Here is a 6,472-nt window from a genome sequence, read left to right as displayed (position 1 = left end):
AGACTTCCTATAACATCTAGGTAATATAATATTCAGTATATATAATCATTCAATCATGGTAATAGTGTAACATGATATTTGATTATATTTTAGTTGCCTATTCAAAAAATAATTATTGGTTTTATATTACTAACTTATAACATTAAATGATTTGATGTCCAATGGAAAATATTAATTTATTTAAGAAGCATTAAACTTGCATTGTGACAGTGAATCTTAAATGTAAATATTTAAAGAAATTAAAGTTTATCAGATCTCATTTTCTCTCAATAGTTATCATAATTACATTATTAAAATAAAAATAAATGGTATTAAAATGAAATTTGAATATAGATTTTAATTTAATTTAATTCATTATTATTATTTTTCAATATTATTAAATTTATTAAATAGGCATACAGTACAATTCATATTGCAATACCTTTTTAAAAAACAGTGTCTTAACTTCGAAATTTGCTTCAGTACGACTTGTTATGAAATTATAAAAGTTTTCAAATTACTATCAAGAAAAAACTAGTGGAATCGTTTCAACGATATATATTACGTATTGCGTTTGAGTAATCAAAACCTAACACTTTGTGGTATACATAATACACACATACAAAAAAAATATAAATGTCATTTCTCTTATGTGTCTTACGCAATTATTTTAATATTAAAAAAAAACATATTTATAGTGTCTTTGGGTTAACGCTGTGTTCTAAAGACATTATATTTTGTAATAACAGTATTGATATAATAATATAAAGATCATCATGACTTGTGCGTAATGTCATAAAAATAAAGTAGGTAATAAATAGTAAATAAATAATAAATTGATAGGTATTTATAAAATAAGTATAGATACAAAATGTATATAGGTAAAATAGATGCCTAACATAATGTCAAGAACATTGGGTAGACTTGCATTTAATGAACGTATTTTTATTATATTTCCCCTTACTTGTTATGGTAGCCGTTTATAAATTTAAAAACTGAATAGTTTCCCCTAAGTGGTACTTAATCCATGATGTAGGTACTTACCGACCCGCGTCTTGCTGGTGGTTGGTTAGGTGTACGGTACTCAGTAAACCGATCGAATCTCTGTGGAGACTCAGAAAGTCTACTATGCCCGAAGTCCCAGCTACTTCCACCAATAGGTGGACTGGGGCTTCTTTGACGGGATGGCTACCAACCAATTGTTTTTATAGCATACAAATACTCATTTTTCATCATAAGGGGGACGAGTTCGCCGATTACACTCACTTTGTCCAACGAAATCGTAGCAACGCGATTTGAGATCTCACAAAGTAATTCTTGCATTTATTTTTGATGAAATTGACTTTTCAATAAAATCTCCCAATTAACACTATTAACGATCGCGTAAAAGCGAGATACATCAAGTTATAATTGAGACAAATGGCAATAGAGCTACGTTTCCGATGGGCGTTTGATAGAAAACTTTTTCGTTTCGTATAAACACAAGAAGAAGGAAAACAATTCAGAACTAGGTCCAAAACCGTTAGATTAATTTGATCTGTTATATTCACTAAACGATATAATTAGGATTAAAACTAATTTAATTAAAATTTCTGAAATAAATTTCTTTTAATAGCATGAAATGAAGAAGTAAATCAGAAGATCTTCAATTAATTACAACATCATCAACAACATCCATTTTTTGATGAACCTGCAAAACACTCACTCAAGATGAATACATTTAATAGGTATTTAGGTACCACGAATAGAATAAGATTTTATATTTTAAATTTATTATTTTCAAGCCTATCTGTATATTAAGTCTATATATAGTAATAAATTCAAGCACTACGTTAGTTAAGATTTTATTTTATTAGAAAACATCAAAAGGGCACGTAATGAATAGACGGCGGCTGCTAAAACGATACGCGTTAATATGATAGCTATAACCACAAATATATCAATGTCTGGTCAATGAGTTTGTGCACGACCGCTAATAATTATGAACCAACCAAACGAGGGGAGACATCCTTAATTAAAATTACACGTATTGCAAAATGCTGATTTAATATTAATGTGCTCGTAGGTATTGTTCATAACAAGTAAATCGAAATACCTATATTTTTTTAATAATGAGATATCAGAATTCTACTAAATTCGTAATCATTCTAAAGTCAGAGGCATTTATTAAATAAATCTATGAATATTAATTTCAATTAATCGACATCCATCTAAAGAGGCTAGAAGATAAATAGCCGGCCGTGCAAATGAGCCCTCTGGTATTTACGAAGTCACCGTCTCCTACAGACATTGGCATCAAGAAGTATAAACCATTCCTTACGTCACCAATTAAAAACATAAGTATAATGTGTCGCTAAGTATATAATCGAAATAATCTCTAAATAATAATAATTTATTAACATAAGAATTAACAACATTAAATGCTTAAATATATATACAAATATGAACTAAAGCTAGTTACTGTATAAATCTTGACCGCGTGGAATGGTGGCAAGAATGCTAGCAGCATTTCCCCGTTGAATCGCAATTCCGATCATCTAGGCAAAAAACGAACCAGCCCTCCTGTCACCAGTGGAGGCAATGAGGCGAGGTGTTATACTTTTGATGAAGCTTTTTGCACCACTACTCCAAGGGCCCAGCGTTTCGACAGCTATAATAATCTCTTGATGAATATTTAGAAGAGATGTATAATATGAGACTTTTCTTCTAATATGCGTGGCTTCAAACAAGTTTTTAGACGACGAACGTAAGATTTGCTCCACGCGGCAGCGTCTTTTTTTATTTATCCGCATAGAAGATATTAACGCGTATTGAATAATAACGTTTTCCGAAATCAGGAGTACGATTTCGGGGGTTTAACACCTATGACTTCTAATTTTAGCTCTATGTAACTTCAACAATGCCGCCCCCTCGCGCTCTATCTATTGTTATCCAAAAACAATAGAAATGTATCAAAGGTGAAATGTACAAATAGTTACAGTTAGTAAATCCACTAAGCGAAACACTGATTCACCCATTACTAGAACTCAGAAACTATAGGTTGAATACTCAGAATCTATAATTTCATGTTCAAATGGAAACTGTTACTTTGTATACATTTTGGCGATATGAATTCGGGATGGGCTACGAATCACAAAATTTGTAACATACAAAGTCATCATTATTCATAGAATCTGAGTATTCTTATAAAATTATATTCGCTGCGGAGATTTAGATTACAGAAATCGTCACCATCCGCCGCATCCTATTATTTCCGACAACATCATAGGTGAAGTATAATAGGAAACTGATTGAATAAACTCAGCTACAAATGCATAAAATGTATTTTAACTCTATACAACCAGCAAATTGACAAACGCTTACAAAGTCAAACACAAAGGGAGTACATGGTTGCGTGAATATATTAACTGGAAAAAATATATAGTATGCCTTTATGATGCGGTTTTTTTGATCTGGACGTTCGATTGATTGAAACTGTTTAACGTGGCTGACAAAGGTGTGATAAATTTATAACTGTTGTGTAAGTACTTTTAAAATAATCAAGTCGCGTTCTTAATTAGCACTGTAGACTGCTATTGGAATTCCATTTTCAAAAAATATTGTATTTCTCTCATTAAACAATATTTAAACGCAAACATTTAATTTTACGTTGTGCAAATCAGGAAGCAGTAATTTTTTTTTAAAACCACCGTAACGAATGCAGCGATCGAACCTCGAGGCAATTAACTCTATTTATTACTTAAATGTTTGTTTCAGAATATATTTTACGCATTTTAATCAATCAGAAAAAAATAGAGATGTTAATTAAAAAAATATGCATTAAGAAGATTGCCTTTTCCATCGTTACATAAAGTTAGGTCCTAGATTGCCATTTCAGAAACTCATCGTATAGTTGAACAAAAACATTTGGAATAAAATCACCAGCTAACTAAATAAGACGTTTATTATTTTAAGTTTTCCTTAATTATCATACTTAAAATAAACATTCACGGCGATACACTGTTAAATAATGATAGTAATGTAGGCAATCGAAAGTTAAAAGAAAATAGCTTCGTCATCATTATCTTGATGTCAAATTAGAACATTTTTGTGCTTATCATCAACGCACAGAAATTGTTTAAAAAAGATAAAAACTACAATAAAAAACGTTGTATCTTTTCAAATGTATATCTAGGCTCAAATAATTTTCAACCAAATAAACATGATCGCATATGACGATAATCGACGTTCGTGAGTTGGCATAAATTGATACGAAAATCATCGATTTCGTCCATGCGACAAATTCGAAAAATCTAATTCTAAATATGTAAACTTCATTTAACGGCAAAAATCTGCTACTGGTTCGAAAAAACATTGAAGCGGTTGAAAGTATGATGAGGGAGTTGTACACACCCAGACGGTCTTGCAAAACCAAAAAAAAAACGTGACATAAAACAGGTGAATTTGATCATTTTGAGCAAATGCATTTTTAATAATAAATCAATAATATACGAAGGTGCGCCCTTCCACACTAAATTATTTCGTGGGCTTGCATTAGTATGAGTAATACTCGCGCTTAAAAGATGTCTAAGTGTGCGTAAGATGGGTGTAAAAACGGACCAAAAATTAAAATTATTTTATATTTGAACGATTTACCATTTCATTTTCATGGCTGATCAGTCTTAGATTGATGAAAAGAGTTGTGTCCTGAATTGTACTTAAGTAAAGTAAAGTAAAAGCCTTTAAATTTATCACTGCTGGGCTAAGGCCTCCTTTCCCATAAACGAGAAGGTTTGGAACATATTCCACCACGCTTTTCCAATTAGCGTTGGTGGAATGCACTGGAATACAATGCACAAATGAATGTGGCTGAATTTTGATGAAATTAGACACATGCAGCTTTCCTAACGATGTTTTCCTTCACCGCCCAGCACGAGATGAATTATAAAGACGAATTAAGCACATGTATATAGTGGTGCTTGCCTGAGTTTGAACCCGAAATCATCGGGTAAGATGCACGCGTTCTAACCACTGGGCCATCTCAGCTCCTACTTAGGTTACTATGTACTTAGGACTTGCCTCATTATTTTTAGCTTTTATTAAACTATCTTTCATTTCAATAAAATCTTTTTATTTAAGACTACGTCTTCATTTTTATTTCATTAAATATTATTTCTTATTACTGTTTCATTCATGTCATTCATATAATTCTATTTAATTAATTTAGTGACGCATTATTGTAAGGTTTCGTAGCTGTCCTTTTTTGCTTTCTAACTACTCAATAAATAATACTAACAGACTCTTAATTCGAATCAATCATCATAAACTTATGCTAAAAAATCGACTCTAAATACATTACACATACTAATACAAACTTAATCTTCTGGTTTACATTTTATGGACAGTTGGAAAAATGAGATAAAAACAAAGATCAACATCCTTCTTTCGTCGTCCTATAGTTAAACTTTTCTTTAAATTTTGTGGCTTTAGGTTGAATAAGGTACGCCCTCTCTTCCAAATTCGATCCGAACTGACGGTACATCTGTTTGGTATGGGAATTGAGGTATTTTTTGTACCAGTCGCGCCCGAAAGGCCTTTCATGCTATCGGGAATTTTCGTATACGTTTTTTATAGATTTTTCTGCTATAGATTCAACACCGAATTCGAACTTCATATTCGATATATATTGAACTAGTTGAGCATTACCTTAAGCTAAAAAATTTCCAAGTTTGAAAAAATATGAACTATATCTTTCCCCGGAACTCAAATTATCTCAATAACAAATTTCACCTAAATAGATTTAGAATTATTTGATGTAATTATTTATAGTAGAGATATCTCTATGATTAGCTTTGTTAATTGATTATTATTAAAGAGTATTTCAATTATTTAAAACACACAATAGTTAGCTATGAAAGTTTTTACTTGGATGCAACAACAACAACAGCCTGTAAATTCCCACTGCTGGGCTAAAGGCCTCCTCTCCCTTCGAGGAGAAGGTTTGGAACATATTCACATATCACATAATAAATTAGACACATGCAGGTTTCCTCACGATGTTTTCCTTCACCGCTGAGCACGAGATGAATTATAAAGACAAATTAAGCACATGAATCAGCGGTGCTTGCCTGGGTTTGCACCCGCAATCATCGGTTAAGATGCACGCGTTCTAATCACTGGGCCATCTCGATTCGTTGCGGCTTGCGAAATTCGACTCTCGAATCTCCGCAAGCCGTAGTCGTATTTATTTTGTGGTTTACAGTGATTTATGACTCGGTGGAATGATTCTCCGAAGTTGAAATTACCTTTTTTTTTGTAAGCTGGACTTTGTAGTTCCAGTAGGAAGTTTTATTTATACCATATGAACTGTCCTCGACGCGCTTTGACCTTTTACCTTAACTTGGGTGATACGCCGATAATGATATTATTTTTAGCCAAGAGATAATGATATTATTTTTAGATAAAGATATCTTAACTAAGGATCATGCATCGCTGCCTTGATTATCTAGAAATC

The sequence above is a fragment of the Vanessa cardui genome, chromosome Z, assembly GCF_905220365.1.
Source record: "Vanessa cardui chromosome Z, ilVanCard2.1, whole genome shotgun sequence".
NCBI lineage: Eukaryota > Metazoa > Arthropoda > Insecta > Lepidoptera > Nymphalidae > Vanessa > Vanessa cardui.
This window is presented reverse-complemented; position numbering follows the sequence as displayed.